The sequence below is a fragment of the Hipposideros armiger genome, unplaced genomic scaffold (genome assembly GCF_001890085.2).
Source record: "Hipposideros armiger isolate ML-2016 unplaced genomic scaffold, ASM189008v1 scaffold_239, whole genome shotgun sequence".
NCBI classification, from domain to species: Eukaryota; Metazoa; Chordata; class Mammalia; order Chiroptera; family Hipposideridae; genus Hipposideros; species Hipposideros armiger.
In genome coordinates this window covers 1,234,893-1,251,415 of record NW_017731589.1, presented here as the reverse complement: position 1 = coordinate 1,251,415, position 16,523 = coordinate 1,234,893, and the positions used below count along the sequence as shown (strand labels likewise).

At 40.3% G+C, this 16,523-nt stretch overlaps 1 protein-coding gene across 6 annotated transcripts in view; it reads right to left on the bottom strand.

Annotated features, from left to right (window-relative positions):
- The window catches only part of GALNT11 (polypeptide N-acetylgalactosaminyltransferase 11), a 45,280-nt gene extending 28,757 nt beyond the window's left edge, over window positions 1-16,523 (bottom strand). Inside the window, exons 1-2 of one of the 6 annotated variants that reach the window (XM_019655393.1) lie at window positions 16,434-16,523; window positions 10,282-10,427 (exon numbers count right to left, since the gene is read on the bottom strand). The gene's annotated coding sequence lies outside the window, so the exon portion shown is untranslated. Of the gene's footprint in view, window positions 1-105; window positions 206-4,420; window positions 4,494-10,281; window positions 10,428-15,953; window positions 16,148-16,188; window positions 16,342-16,433 lie in introns of those variants that run through there. The other 5 variants (XM_019655395.1, XM_019655394.1, XM_019655398.1 and 2 more) reach the window with 5 other exon arrangements.

Below are 16,523 nucleotides of genomic sequence, written 5' to 3'. Positions count from 1 at the left end.
ATATGTCAGACACTTCGGGACACCTGTAAATCACCCACCAAGTTCATATTCACTGTTTCCCAAACCACCAAGTTGCATCTATTTACCCAGGACCCCTATGCATACCGTTAACAAAGATTAAAAAAGAAAAAGATATGTGGCTAGCACTGAATTAAAAATAAAAGGATTCAATAATTAAAACCACAGGCCAATGTGTTAGTGCTCAGGAAACCAATGGCAGCAAAATAGCTGACTTATTCACTTGCCCATGTTAATGGATACTTCCTCACCTTTGTTCTGGATTGCTTTCAGTTTGGTACATTTTTTCAAGTTCTAATTTTTAATGAGGAAAATACAAGTACTACATGTGTCATGCTGGTACACCTAAGGTCCCTTCCAACTGTAAAATTATAAGACTCTTAACCCAAGGATCTTAAAATGTTATGAAAATAAGCAACTTTAAAAAATAATTGCTTAAGGAGTAGCAAACATACGAAGCAAAAAGACATTGTGTAGATGCTGAATTCATTATTGATTAGCACATATGAGATTAAAATTTCAGCATTTGGTTTTGTTTGGATGAGTTCATTTCTTAAGCAGTTAAGACCTGTTATTTTATTAAGTAACAGGCATCTGATTGCTTTGCACTTTCTTCATGTTTAGGTGTTAACTTCTTGACCTGTCTGAAAACTGAGTGCCTTTGCTGCTTCTGAAGACAATTGTGGTTCATTATATAAAAGAAATGACCTGATTTTATAAGTTTCTCTTGTTTTTATAGGTTCCTTAATTTATATAATGATTCACTACATAAAAAATGTTCTCTAAAGAATTTCGTAATATGGCTTGAGGAAAATAATAATATTTACCTGATAGGGTTGTTGAGAGTTAATAGTTTAATACATTTTATAGTCCAGGAAACACAGACTCTTACTATTGAGCTACTGTGGGGAGGATGAGCCAGGAGTGTTCTGTGAAGAATCTGGACAGAGCTGGCCAGATGGTACAGGTGAAGTCAAGAGGAGAAAACTTTCATTTTGCCCTTGGGCACTGGCAGCCAAGAGGGCACCTAAGATCATGCAGCGGACAAAATGGAAAGCAATCTCCCGTTTTTTTCAAGCCCTTAATTTGTGAAACTGGACAGCGAGAGCCTGTTGTTTTCTTTTACCTTTTCTAGTAATAAGTTTGGCTGTTGTTCTACCTAGTTTTCCTACTGTTGTTGAACTAAGGTAGTCACGATCTCTGTGCATAGCATTAAGGTAGTGCTTGGCTCAAACAGGATAGTAATACATTTGTTTAGAAATTCCCGTTATGTTGCAAGCATACTGAGAGCCGTATCAGTGATTTTTTTTTCATTAATTTCAACAAATATTTATTAAATGTTTGTTATGTGCCAGGTTTTTTTAACAAGCTCAGGGTATATTGCAGGAAATGGAACAGACAAAAGCTCTTGCTCTGATGAAGCTTACAGGGGGGAGATGGATGATGAATAATAAACGTTTAACAGATGAGGAATTATGTACAATAGTATGTAAGAAAGTGGTTAAGTTGCAGGGAGTAGAGAAGATCAGAAGTGCTAGTGTTTGGTGGTTGAGTTGCAGTTTTAAATAAGGAAGTCTAGATAGAGCCTTACTGAGAAGGTGATATTTGAGCAAAGAGTCAACAGAGGTGAAATTAGCTAGTATGGAAGTATTCTAGGCAGAGGACAGAACTGATGCATAATTCCTAAGTAGGAGTATAACTGACACATAAGTGACTCAGAAGTAGTGATGTGGCATCCTTATCTTGTTCCTATTTTCCAAAAAAAATGATTTTAACATTTTACCATTATCATTTTTGCTTTAAGATTTTTGGAGATGTTTTTTGTCAGGCTAAGGATTTCCCTATTTCTAGTTTGCTAAGAATTGTGTTGAATTTTAATAGATTCTTTATCTTTACTAATCAAAGTATTAATTTTTTAAGATAATGGATTATAGGTTTTCAAATACTGAACCAGTCTTGTATTCCTGAGGCAAATACAATGTGTTCGTGATGTGTTTGTTTTTTAAAATTTTGGTTTCAGTTTTAATGTTTTAAGATTTCTGCAATCTCTTTGAGCTTGTCTTTAATATTTCTCCCGTATACTGTCCTTGTTTTGATATCAGGGTGATAATAGTCTCAGAAAGTGAGAGAGAATGTTTCCTCTTTTTTCTGTTCTTTGGAGGCAGTCATACAAGATTAGAAATCATCTGTTCCTTAAATGGTTGAAAGGACTCACTTGTAAAATCATCTAGAAATGTTTCTGCAATGGTTTAAAAGGATTAAAAAACATCCAAGTTTCCTGATTTTCCAGTCAGTGTTGTGCATTTATGTTCTTCTAGGATTTTATCCATTTCACCTAAGTTTATAAACAATATTTTTATTATTAAGCTACACCTATATTGATTCCCTCATTTTCTTTTTCAGTATTATTTCTTTTTCTTGATTAGTCTTGCCGGTGCTTTGTTAATTTTATTGATCTTTTAAAGAACCAACTTTATGCTTTTGTTATCTTGTTTCATCTTTATTTTCTATTAATTCTGAGAAGTTACTGTTTCCTTCTTTTGTTGGGTTTATTCAGTTATTTTTTCTAAATTCATAATTTGTGGTTTGTATTTTCTAGTATTAGCATCCCAGGCTATAAATTTGGTGTTGCAGGTTTTGAAAAGTAGTTACTTTTAATTTTATAATTACCTGTGGCTTCAATACCCAAGGCTGAAAGCCTTTAAAAAGGAGGGTCAAAGCAAACATTTAAGGTTAGTTAATACAAAACAACTAGTGAACAAATTCTTTCAATCATAAACTTGAATAGTTAATTAAGCCAAAACTTCAGCAGTGAGACAGCACTGTAATATATTTTTCAAAAGGTAAATGAATAAAAGGCTAACCAGCTATGTACATGAATTTTCAGTGAAATAAGGCAGGATGGTTTTATGTCTTCTTTAGTGTTGGACTGGTAGCTGCTCAGGGACAGGTGCCCTGTAAGCAGAGAGTCAGGATTTTGCCAGGGGGTTCAGAAAAAGAATGGGAGAGGTGGATGCAACGTGCTGATCAGAATGACAGACCAGAGATCTAAGCCTGGCAAGGAGAAACATGAGGATGAGGATAAAAAAATATGGATGGGTCAGTGGATCAGAGGCCCTGGTGTGGCTGAACAATTGTTAAGAGTTATGTTACCAGGGAGACTGACCTGGAAAGACTGACTACTGAGGTTGGAAAACGAGATGCCAACACTCAGGTTATGAAGAGGTGCAGTTAATGAAAGCAGAGGAATCCTTTCCAGGTTCGTCAATTGGCGCTATCCCAATAAATAATTTGCCTATAGTACATGCATACCTCAAAACCAAACTTATTATTGCTACTGTTAGCATCTACTGTTACGTCAAAAATGCTCTGTGGCACACTCTTTAGGTCACAAAAATCTAAAATCTCATGAGATCTCACTCAATTTAAATCAACATCATTATCAGATTAGAGTGGGGTATTTCTCAATAGCACAATAGTTTCAGCTAAGAAGACCTATTTTGAGATGCTTTTCATAGTCATCTTCTATAAACAACGCAGTACACACACCAGCTACTAAATTATGCTCCATACAGTAAATTATGCCGAGTTCACCAAGACAATGCTTGTTATGCAATGTCACTAGAGATACTTTAAATTATTCCATTAATCTCCTAGTCATAGCCTATTAAATGTACTAAACAATCCAACATCTTTCCTCTGAAAATCATTAAATAAAAGGCTAATACTTAAAACAAAGTAGGAGCTTTATACGCCAGACACTATGCAAGGTGCTGGGGATTAATATTTTAAGCTCTGCTATCATGCTAAAAAAAATTTAAAAATCAGAAAATACAGATGAGCAAAAAGTTAAAAGTTAAAAACTAGCTGAAATCTCACCACTATTAATGTTTTACTATAAATTCTACTAATTTTTAATCTCTCTGCACTAGCTATAAAACGTTATACTGCTATCAGCAATTACCAAAAAATAAATTTAGTAGACTCAGATTAAAGACATGGATAATTTTCTGGTTAATTTTCTTATTTAGAACGTTTTCTACAAAGAATGTTTATTTAATAATCGAGGTAAAAAATTTCTTAGGAAAAAACCATCCTAACTTAAGAATATAAGAACAAATTTGGAGGGTAAGTATGTTAAGGCTTTGAATAAAATATGATGGCCTTTTCTTTTAATCTCAGAATCAAAGGGGATTTTAGCATACTAAAAGGAAAGAATATTTTAATTCCATTAATTTGTTAAAACTTTAAGAATAATATTTGAACACTGAACAGCTATTCGACTAATGAGACAATTAATTCTATTTAAACAGGACAGCTTTCATTTTCCCAGTAGTACAAAATAATTTTCATAATATTTAATGAAGTTTAAAATGTCTGTCTTTAAATGTTAAGTATTTACCTTTCAGCAGTTTCTGGCTATTTTCTCGTCAGTATACTCTCTGTTCCAAATTGTAAAACAGCAAACATTTGTTAGCTTTTTCCATAAGACACATTCGGATTTTAACGCAGCTACAATCATGTGAGTACAAATACTGATTTACAGCAGTGCCCTTCCTAAATGCCCTGTGAAATTACCAGGTGATGACAACACAAAAATACACACCATTCTTTCTCATTCCTTATCTACCCTGTAAGACTAGAAGAAAACATTGCCACCGACGTATTTCATAATTACAAATAAGAGATTGGATTAGGAAAGGTTCAGAGCAAATTCCAGACTCATATGCTCCCGGGGAATAATCCTTTGAATACTTCTGATATTTATGAATTTCCTCTCTATAAGAAAAATCTAAGAACATAAACACATGTAGTGTCTATATTTTTATATCTCAAATGTAGAGGAAAACCACATGGTTATGTTGATGGGAGAAAGAAGCAAATTTTATTAAACACTAAAGCAAAGGAAGCTAAAAGGACAGATGACATGCCAAAAAGCACCTAAAATAACCAAACTTGGGACACCTGCTTGGTCAGTGAACATGGGCTGATAGAGGCTGACCATTATTCTTTAATACCCTCTCTGACCAAATGACCAAGTAGAAAATTAAGACCTGGGGTAGACAATAAGGAAAAAATGACCATGGCCTCATGAGACTGCACAATAAACATTTACTTCATGGAATCATTACATTCAAAACCTTTCTCAGTATATATTCTACTATATATATTTAACCTGCTTTATTAAAATCTGTCATATTTTAATAATTAATTTCTGACCCCATGTGTCTACCTAAGATTGCCAGGCTTGTTCAGGAAATGCTGACTGCAGCTGTCTTTTTCTCAGTTCCAACAAAATAGCCCATATTATGTCAACACAGGGGTCAAAAAATCAAATGTATTCAGAAGCCAAGTAGATAAGTGAGGAAAGAGAGAGGACAAATAAGAGTGGTGGCATGTCCCCACCTAAAGAAATTCAAATTCCAAAACTGCCAAAGCTCTGTTGATCAGCCAGCCTCCAGACTGCAACTCCTGACAGAGGTGACTAAAATGAACAGTATATATACCACTTTCAGCCCAAAACTATGAAAACTACTGTCTCTTGTTCTCCTCCTGCCCATAAAAGGGGGATTAAATCCAAAGTACATCAGATGAAATGAAATAAATGAACAAGGAAGAAATAAGTGTTCTGAGATATCCAAATAACTGAGCAACTAAAATAAATGGCTTTAAGCATAACCAATGTGAACAAGCGCCTGTAATCCCCCGTTACCACAGCCGTCAATAGCCAGCTTGGTCCTAAGGCACAAAGAAATACTGGCAGAGCTGACTACCGTTAAACCATGGCTACTGAGTATTATATACCGTTAAACCATGGCTACTGAGTATTATATTCTGCTAGTATGCCATGAGTTTCTCGGGGGCATAAGGTGCTGACAAAATAGCTTACGTACATTAGTCACGTATGCAAATTAAGGCTAACAGAAAAAGAAAATACTAGTCTAGGGTGTAAAATAGAGAGGGAAAGTACAAGGCTTATCTTTTTTCCTCTTGATTTTAGAGAAATTACGTAACCTGTTTTACAGACACACAGCTAAAAGGGGAGAAACTGAGATTTGAATCCCAGTCATCTGATGTCAGACCTGTCCTTAATCATTTCATTCTATCACCTGGCAAGGAAGACACCAATGAGTTCCTGTTTGCCATTCCTTAAAAAATGTGAAGTCATCAGTGATTTCTAGCCTAGCTCACACTCTTCAACACAGAAAATAAAGAAATTGGCCAGTTGTCAGACCTATTAGGTTTGTCAGCTTTCTACACCTCCTGAGGCGGTAGATTGCATTATTAAAGTTTTCTGAAAAAGGCCCTATATTCTGTTACATTATTATTTGCTGATTGTCTCTTTTTGACAACACCTACCTAGCCTGCTCACTTCCAAATACAAAAGCAACAGTTTAGAACATAACCCTGGCCTTGTGCTTCTGATATTCCCCATACTGTATTAACTACCAATTTGTATTTCTTAATACCTTCACCTTTTTCAACCTGCCCCCAACCCCATTCCCATCTATCACCCTGATCTATTAGTTCCTATCTGGCACCATACCTAGTTATTACAATATTATTGACTATATTCCTTATGCTATACCCTACATCCCCATGACTACTGTGTAACGGTAACCAATTTGTACTTCTTAATCCCGTCCCCCTTTACCTATATTTAACCCCCCTCCCATCTTAAAGAAGTCCCTCTAAGATTCCTTGTAATACTGGTTTGGTGGTGATGAACTCCTTCAGTTTTTTCTTGTCTGGGAAGCTCCTTGTGTGTCCTTCAATTCTAAAATGATAGCTTTGCTGGGTAATCTTGATTGTATGTCATTGCTTTTCATCACTTGGAATATTTCCTGCCAATCCCTTCTTGCCTGCAAAGTTTTTGTTGAGAAATCAGCTGACAAGTCTTATGGGGACTCCCTTGTAGGTAACTGCTTTTCTCTCGCTGCTTTTAAGATTCTGTCTTTAACCTTTGGCATTTTAATCATGATGTGTCTTGGCATTGGCCTCTTTGGGTTCATCTTGTTTGGGACTCTCTGAGCTTCTGGGCTTGTATGTCTATTTCCTTCATCAGATTAGGGAAGTTTTCTGTCATTTCTTCAAATAGGTTTTCAATTCCTTGCTCGCTCTCTTCTCTTTCTGGTACCCCTATAATGTGAATGTTGGTACGCTTGATATTGTCCTGGAGGCCCCTTAAACTCTCCTCCATTTTTTGGATTCTTTTTTTCTTTTTGCTGTTCTGGTTGGGTGTTTTCTGCTACCTTGTCTTCTACATCGCTGGTTGGGTCCTCTGCTTCATCTAATCTTCTGTTGGTTCCCTGTAATGTATTCTTCATTTCCGTTATTGTAGCCTTTATTTCTGACTGGCTTTCTTTTTTCATGGTTTCCATCTCCATTTTTATGCTTCCTATCTCTCTGTTGATGTTCTCCCTGAAATCACTGAGCATTCATATAACCAGTGTTTGGAACTCTGCATCTGATAGAATGCTTATCTCCCTTTCATTTACTTCTTTTCCTGGAGCTTTGTACTGTTCTTTTATTTGGGACATGTTTCTTTGCCTCCCCATTTTGGCGGCCTCCCTACATATTAGGTAGGGTTGCTGTGTCTTCTGATCTCAGTAGAGTGGCCTTATGTAGTAGGTGTGCTGTGGGGCCCAATGGCCCAGTCTTTCTGGTCACCTGAGCCATGCACTCCAGGTGTGCCCCTTGTGTGGGTTGTGTGTGCCCTCCTCTTGTAGTTGAGCCTTGGTTGATAATTGCACATCGGTGTGAGGGACTGACCCTTGGGCTCACTGGTTGTGAGGACTGGTCTTGACTACAGTGGAAGAGTTGTGCAGGGGCTGACCCTACGGAGCAGGATCTGCCTCACAGGGCTCTGGTGCCTGCCCAATCCGTCCCTTGGGTGTGTCGTACTTGGAGGCAGCTAGGTAATGCTCCAGCTCATTTTGAGGCTAGCCACTGGAGGCGCCAGCCCCAGGACCACCTTAGAAGGGATATGCTGTAGGTCAAGTTCAGCCCCTGCCCCAACTGGGGCCACCCAGCAGGATCCACAAAGAAATCCATAGATGGCTGCTGTCAGTGCTGTGCTTGAAAGTGCCTTGAGAGGCCAAGCCATGAACCAAGGTCTGCTGACACTAGTGCCAGACTTAGGGCTGCTCAGCCAGAGGCACAGGGCACACTGAAGACAGATGCTGTTTTTCTGGGTTCCAAGAACCTTTGAGAGACCCTAGGAAAGTCTGCAACATGAACTAAGACAGGCGGTTGTATGAAAAAGCCACTGGAAACAGTTTGGGTGTGTCTGTAAGTTGGGTGGGCAAGGTTTCCAATTGCCAGGGTATGGTGAATGAACAGTGGGGACTCAAGATATGGCAGCTCAACAAAGAAACAACAGCCTCCACCAGCTCCTCCATCCAGGAGAAAGCCGCCTTTCCAGCCCCCATTTCAAGCCAGACAACTCAGTTCCCCATCATATGTCCCTGCCGCCTCTCCAGCTGCTGCCCCTGCACTGGTGCTCAGAGCAAGTAATTCCATTGGTGGGTTAAGTCCACGTGCCGTCCCTTTAAGAGGATTGCCTGGGAGTGCAGCCACCCTCCATCTTTTTTTTTTTTAAAGATTTTTATTGGGGAATTGGGGGTATGGGAACAGTGCTGGGGAATTGGGGTAAGGGGAACAGACAAGTTGCTGTTGCTTTGTTCTTCAGTCTAGTTGTGGAGGACGTTGCTTCACTGGCCCAAGTTGGCACCATCAGGACGGCCGCTCACTGCGGCTGCTGGCCGCTCACGCTGGCTGCTGGCCACACACGGTAGCCCATGGCCACAGGGGCTGCAGCCTACGCCGTCGCCGGCAACTCACAGCAGCCCAGGTCCAGGTTGAGCTGTTGTTCGGCTACTTAGCTGTGGAAGGCAGTGTCACTGGCCCTCATATGTGGGATCCGAACCGGGGTCCTCTGGCGTCCCAAGCCAGTTCTTAACCATCGCGCCACTCAGCCGGCCTGCCACCCTCCATCTTAGTTACAACCTCTGCTGGTTTACAAAACCAGAAATTATGGGGACTTCTCTCCCCAGCACTGGAACCCTCGGCTGGGGTGGGGCTGGGACCTCTCACTCCTCTGGGGGCTGGAGAGGGGTGCCCCCACAGCTGAAATATCCCTCCCGATCTTTAACGGTCACACGTGCGTGTGGGACCAGCCCGTTCCATGTCTCTGCCCCTCCTACCTGTCTAGATGTGGCTTCTTCTGCGCATTCTCAGTTGAAGGGCTTCAGTTCAGCAAGATTTTAGGCGATTTTCAATAATGGTTGTTTTGCAGATTAGTTGTAATTTTTATGTGGTTGTGAGAGAAGGTAAGCACAGCATTTACCTACTGTGCCATCTTGGCATGGTCCAAGCACATGGTTTTTAAATATTTAGATACAGAAGTCAATATAAATCTCAGGATACAAAATTTCCTGGCTCTGTTTATTGAGAGTGCCTAAAAGTAAACCATGGTTTTTAAATGCCATGCTGCACTGAAAGGACCTAGAATTCCTTGCAGGATTGGCTGACTCCAGGGCTGGAGCATCTCACTGTACAAATACGTCTAAATAGAAAATTTAATAAAGATAGAGTTCTTATTACTTTTGTTGCCTATAAAGTACAAAATAATACATGCAAAAAGCTTTTCTAAAGAGTTGCAAGATAGGGCCGGCCGAGTGGCGCGATGGTTAAGAGCTGGCTTGGGACGCCAGAGGACCCCGGTTCGGATCCCACATATGAGGGCCAGTGACACTGCCCTCCACAGCTAAGATGCTGAACAACAGCTCAACTGGAGCTGGGCTGCCGTGAGTCGCCGGCGACAGCGTAGGCTGCAGCCCCTGTTGCAGTGGGTTGCCATGGGCTGCCGTGTGTAGCCAGCAGCCGCCGTGAGCGGCCGTCCAGAAGCCGGCGACTGATCTGCCTCACCCAGGAAGAGCGCAATGATGGTGCCAACTTGGGCCAGTGAAGCAACGTCCTCCACAACTAGACTGAAGAACAAAACGACAGCAACTTGTCTGTTCCCCTTCCCCCAATTCTCCAGCGCTGTTCCCATCCCCCCAATTCCCCAATTTAAAAAAAAAAAAGTTGAATTTTAAAAAAGAATAGAGTGACTTCTGCTTAGAAGCCCACTTCCATCCTTACAACTAACTAGAAAAGCTTGAGAAACTGAAAATTAATGACACTTCTGGACCCATCAAAGAACTGAAGTTAGCGGGGTGCCACCCCAAACCTGGAGACACACAGCTGAGCTCTGCTTACCTGGAGCAAAAGCTGCTGGAGCCACAAGAGTTAGAAACTTCAGGGATGCAGTCTTAGGGGAAAGGTGCACTTGTGTGGGGTTTACCTCCAGGAACCCCACCAGGTCCTCAATGTGAAGGTCAAGATCCCAGAAAGATCTGGTGACTCTGTCAGGGAGGAGACGAATAATCATTGTGAAACCTGCCCACAGTCTTCTCCATAACAATGGTTGGAAAAGGACATTCCTCCCACTCCAGCCCCTTCTACCGTCCCAGTCTAACCTAAGGGGTAAAATAATAATCAACAAAGGTCAAGGCTTATAGGAAATAGAAAGGAAAGTGCAGCTAGGGAAGGGAATAGGTTGCACGGGGGAAACGGCTCTACCACTTGTTAAGGACACAGGCTGAGACTTAATTGGAAGATTACAGAACTCTTACCCTCCTTCACACTTTACCACCAACAGGGCTCCAAATATCATACAGATGGGTTATAGCAGAAAGAGCTGCAAGACACAGACTCTCTCTGAGGAAGAGTACTGTATTTAGAAAACCCCAAAGTCACGTGGGAAGATAAAAACAAGGACACTAGAAGAATGTTAAGTCCCTGGCACCTGAGGCTCCATTAAACATAGAGGCAAACCTCTGTTAGTTCCAATTACCTGATACAACATGCCAGGCTTTCAAAAACAACAACAAAATACAAAGCATACCAAAAGGGTAGAGAAAATACAGTCTGAAAAGGCAAAGCAATCATTAGAACCTGCCTTAGATGACAAAGGTTTAGGTATTTTCAGGCAGGGAATTTATAGCCATAATTAATATGCTAAGAGCTCTAATGGAAAAAAAAGACAACATGCAAGACCAGATTGATAAAATGTAAAAAGAGAGATGGAAACTCTAAGAAAGACTGAATCAAAAGGAAGTGAGGAAAATCAAGAACACTAACAGCAGTGAAAACTGCTTTCCATGGGCTCATCAGTAGACTGCACACAGCCAAAGAAGCAGTAAGCTTGACTACAGGTCAACAGACATGTCCCAAACTGAAATGCAAAAGGAAAAAAGAATGGCAAACACAGAGCATCCAAGAACTCTGGGACGGTTTCAAAAAAGCGTAACATACCCATTAGTGGAATATCAGAAGGAGAAGAGTGAGAAAAGGAAGCAGAAGAAATACTTGAAGTAATAATGGCCACAAACTTTCCAAAATTAATGACAGACCCCAGGAAGCTGAGGGAACACCAAACAGATTAAATAATCTACAAAACCCTTACCTAGGTATACCATATTCAGAAAATCAAAACACAAAATCCTGAAAGAAGCCACAGGGAGGGAAAACACCTCATCTGTGGAGGAAAAAGAAGAGAGTGCAGTGAAATATTTAAAAGTATGAAAGAAAAAAATCCACTACCTTGTAAGTGTATATTCATTGATACTATCCTATAAAAGAGATGGACAAACAAAGACTTGCTCAGACAAACAAAAATTGAGGAATTGTCAGCAGACCTGCCCTGCAAAGGGGGGGAGGGGGGGGAATTAGAGAAGGAATAAATGAAAATAAAAATCTTTTTTCTCTTATTCTTCACTAAAAAACAACTAAGTAATAGAGTAACACTGTATTGGGTGATCATAACAAACTAAGTGGATGAATAACAGCAATGTCATAAGGATGGGAGGGAGAAATTGGGACTACTTTATTAATAAGGTACCTGTACAACACATCAAGCAATATACAGTTAAGACAGATTCAGGTTAGTTTAAAATGTATAGTGAAAACTCTAGCGCTACCACCAAAATTTTTTTTAGAAAAGGTAATATAATTGATAATGCTATGTGGTAGGCAGAATAGGTCTCCCAGAAATATCCATATCCTAATCCCCAGAATTAAGGTAGCAGGTGGAATTAAGGTTGCTAATCACCTGACCATGAAACACAGAGATTATTCTAGACTATCTGGATGGGCCCAAAGTAATCACAGGGTCCTTAAATGTGGGAGAGAAAGGCAAAAGAGAAGATCAGAATGATGCAATGTAAAAGGAACCTGACCCACTATTGCTGGCTTTGAAGATGGAGGAAGAGGTCCATGAGTAGGCTTTTCCCCTAGAGCCTCCAGAAAGTAACACAGCCCTGCCAACATCCTCAGCTTAGCCCACTGAGACCCATTTCAAACCTCTAACTTCTTTCCAGAACTCTAAGATAATAAACTGTGTTGTTTCACAACACTAAGTTTGTTATTTTGTTACAGTAGCAATAGCAAATGAATAAATGCTAAGAGATAAAGGTGAATCATATAAAATGGCCAATTAAAAAGAAAGAAAAAAAGGAATGAATACAAAACAGTTACAAACTGTTTGTATTCCAACTATATCAATAATCACTTCAGATGAGAATGGTCTCAACACCCCAAACAAAAGAGAGATTGTCACAGTGGACAGAACAAAACAAGACCCAACATGTAGACATATTTGTTATTTACAAGCAACTAACTTTAAATATAAAGACTTAGATACATTCAAAATAAAGGGATCTAAAATTATACCATGCTAACACTAACCAAAAGAAAGCTGGAATAATTATATTAATTTCAAACAAAGCAGACTTTCTCTGATAATCAGGGATAAAGAGGGTCATTAAATGATAAAAAGAGGTCAATTCTCCAAGAAGATGTAACAATCTTGAATGTGTATGCACCTCACAAGAGAATATCAAAACACATGAAGCAAAAACTGAGAAAAGTGAAAAGAGAAAGAGACAAATCCACTATTACAGCGGGAGACTTCAACAACAGTCAATAACTGATAGATCAAGCACACAGAAAATCCATAAGGAAACAGATGACCTGAACAGTATTATCAATCAACTTGATCTGATATTTATAGAACTCCATCCAACAACAGCTGAATATACATTCTTCTCTAACCCACATTCGCCCATGCAGACCACATTCTGGGCCATAAAAACACACTTTAACAGGCTTAAAAGATTAGAAATCATATAAAGTATGTTCTTAGACATAATGAAATTAAACCAGGAAAAAAAAACAAACCCTCAGATATCTAGAAATTAAAAGTCTCAAGAGAAATTTATTTTGAACTAAATGAAAATGTAACATCAAATGTAACATCAAAATGTGTGGGATACAGCAAAAGCAGAACTTAGAGGAAAATTTATAGCATTAAGTGCATATATTAGAAAATAAGAACTATCTGAAATTAATAACCTAAGTTTCCACCTTAGGAAATCAGAGAAAGAAGAGCAATTTAGACCTAAGACTAACAGAAGAAAATAAATAATAAAAAATTAGATCAGAAACCAATAAAATCAAAGACAGGAAAACAAAGGAAAAAAATCAATGAAAGCAATAGCTGGTTCTTTTTAAAAATCAAGAAAATTGATAAACCTCTAGGCAGGTATATCCTAAAGCAAGTACTCCAAAAAGTACTACAGTAAAGATATAAAACAAACTATACAGAAATACGTGTGGAGAAGAAATTAATTTTGCATGAAAAACTTTAAAATTTTTTCTTACAGAAATTCAGATTTAAGTTTGACCTTAAAGATTAAAACTTCAGTGGCCAAATACTGAAATATTTCAAGCAGAAAACTCATCTTAGGAAACTGCAATATGTCTTTTGTTTTTAGTTTTCCAAATAGAATAGCAAGTAGAATGGTTGGCTATAATGAATACATATTGGCTGCATGAGGCTAGTGGAAGGTAATTAATTCTATGGGGACAGGCTGGGGCTCTGACCCTGGGGATGAGAATTAACTTGTTCTGCATGCAAAAGAAGGTGTCTTTGAGCAAATATATCTTAGGAAGAAAATTCTAGGAGCAGTGTGTAAAATGGATGGAACAGAGAAAACAAAATCTAGAACCGTGAAGTCCAGTAAGAAAAATTCCACTCAGAGGCAATCATGGTTTGAGCTAGAGCTGTGACAGTCCATGGAAAGGAGGATCAGAGGCAGAGCTGTCAAGACTTGTCAACTTGACCGGATGTGCGACCCTAAGGGAGAAAGAGGGAATAAAAAACAACATCCAGCTTTCAAGTCTTAGTAGCTGGGAACTCGGAGAGAACAGGTTTGGGAGGATGAATGGAAGATAAATTTTGTTTTGGACAAGTTGCCCATAGCTTGAGATTCAAATCTAAGTCTCTAAGGGAAGTTAAAAATAAACATCAAAATTATAGTTTAAGTTACATGAAAATAATAGCTGAGGAGGGTTTCACTAATGAAGAATGCAAAAATGCATTAGGGAGCAAGCATTGAACCTCTGGGGGCAACCACATATAAGTGGAGAAGGAAGAGCCTATGAAGGACCTGAGAAGAATGACAAAGTTGGGGAAGAACCTCTGGAGGGTGTACTGACCAGCACCACCACGTGTCACAAAGACTGACAGAGGTCAAGCCAGTGGGAGTCAAGAGGGAGTCATCAAATTTAGCAATTAGCAAAGTAGGAGTCTCTTTAAGAAAGCCGTTTTAAATGTGAAAAGTTGGTTAGTTCCTCAAAAAGTTCAACATGAATCTACCAGATAACCCAACAATTCCACTCCTAGGTCCATACCCCCAAGAACAGACTCAGATACATGTGAGCGCATATGCACAGCAGCCGAAAGGTGGGAACATCCCAGTGTCCATCCACAGATACATGGATACACAAATCGCGACACAGCTATAGAAGAGGGTATAATTCAGCCATAAAAGGGAGTTAAGTCTCACCTATGCCATAACACAGGTGGACCATGAAGTACATGAGCCAGATACAAAAGGACAAACACTGCGTGATTCCACCTCTGTGAGGAATAGGCAACTTCATAGGCGGCGGCGAAGGAAATGGGGAGTTACTGCTCAGCGGTTGTCTCTACCCAGGATGACGAAAAACTCAGAAACGGTGGTGACGGTGACACTATATTGTAAATGTACTTAAGGCATCTGAACTGTCCACTCTAAACAGTTAAAATGATAAATTTTATGTGATGTGTATTCTACCACCATTTTCTGAAGAAAAACAAAAAAAAAAAGGTAGAACCCAATTTGCAAGGAACAGCAAAGAAACAGTCACGAGAAGGGGTGAAAAGGGTTAGTTTTAACTCCAGACGCTCAACATATTCATATTTGAGGGCAGGTTTTCTGATTCTGATTTTTCTGAAGGCAGAGCAGATCTCAACATATGGTATTTCTAGATAAAAGTTGGAAAACCTGAGAGTAAAAAAAAAAAAAAAAAGAAAAGAAAAAAAAGCCTAGCCTAACACTGATTTGGGCGAGGAGAGCAGCACACAATATTTTGTTGGTGCACAGTAGTATGGGAAGTATATTTAATATTATAATTATAAAATATATATTTGGAAAATCAACCAATTGTTTTCATAACACAGAGGTAAACGGGAATGCTGAGCCAAATCTTTAATGATAAAAATAAACTAAGTTAACCCATCATGAGTATTTTAATATCCCTCAAACGGTTACGTCTATCGGAATCGGAGGGTGGGGACGTGACATTTTTATGTTTATCCAAACGTCATCAATTTTAAGCATGTGGAAAACGGTACCAGACAAATAACCCAATTTCAACAAGTACGTATATTGCAAAATAAACGAAAAGGGAAACTTAGAAGACGCTCATCCAACAAATGCCATGGTTGAAGTCCCGACTGGCACAAACCAGCTGTGTAAAAAAAATTTTTTTTTTTTGAGACTCACAGGGAAACGTGAACGCTGCCCGCATACTGTGGAAACGGAGGGTTGTGAGGGGTGCGCTACTCGGTTCTCTCCAGTTTTCACATGTTTGACATTTTCCACAGTCATGTCTGGGGCGCCACAGGGATGGAGCCGAGCCGCGCCGCCCCGGCCAGCCTCCGGCAGCCCCTGGCCCCCGTTTCCACCAGCTCCGCGCGGCCCGCAGCCCCCCGCCCTCAGGGATGGGCGCGAGCCCCACCGGAAGTCGCTCGGGGCGGGCGCCGAGGTCTCCGGCGTCTCCTCGGTCAACACCCGGGCCTGAAGAAGCGCACAAGCGACGGAGGCCAGGCCTGCCCGTCAGCCACTGCAGCGGGCGCGGGCCGCCTGCCCGGGCGCAGCCTCCAGCCCTCCGGGCCGCGGGCCGCAGACGCTCGCCCGAGGCGCCGCGGGGAGGGGACGGTGGCCGCGCGGGGTCAGACCGCCGCCGGACCGCGCGCTACTCACCCGGACGCCGGCAACGCAGGACCCCGGCCTTCCGGGACTCGAGCTGTGGCATCTTTCCTCCCGCCACCGCCCGGGTCCGAGCCGCGCTGG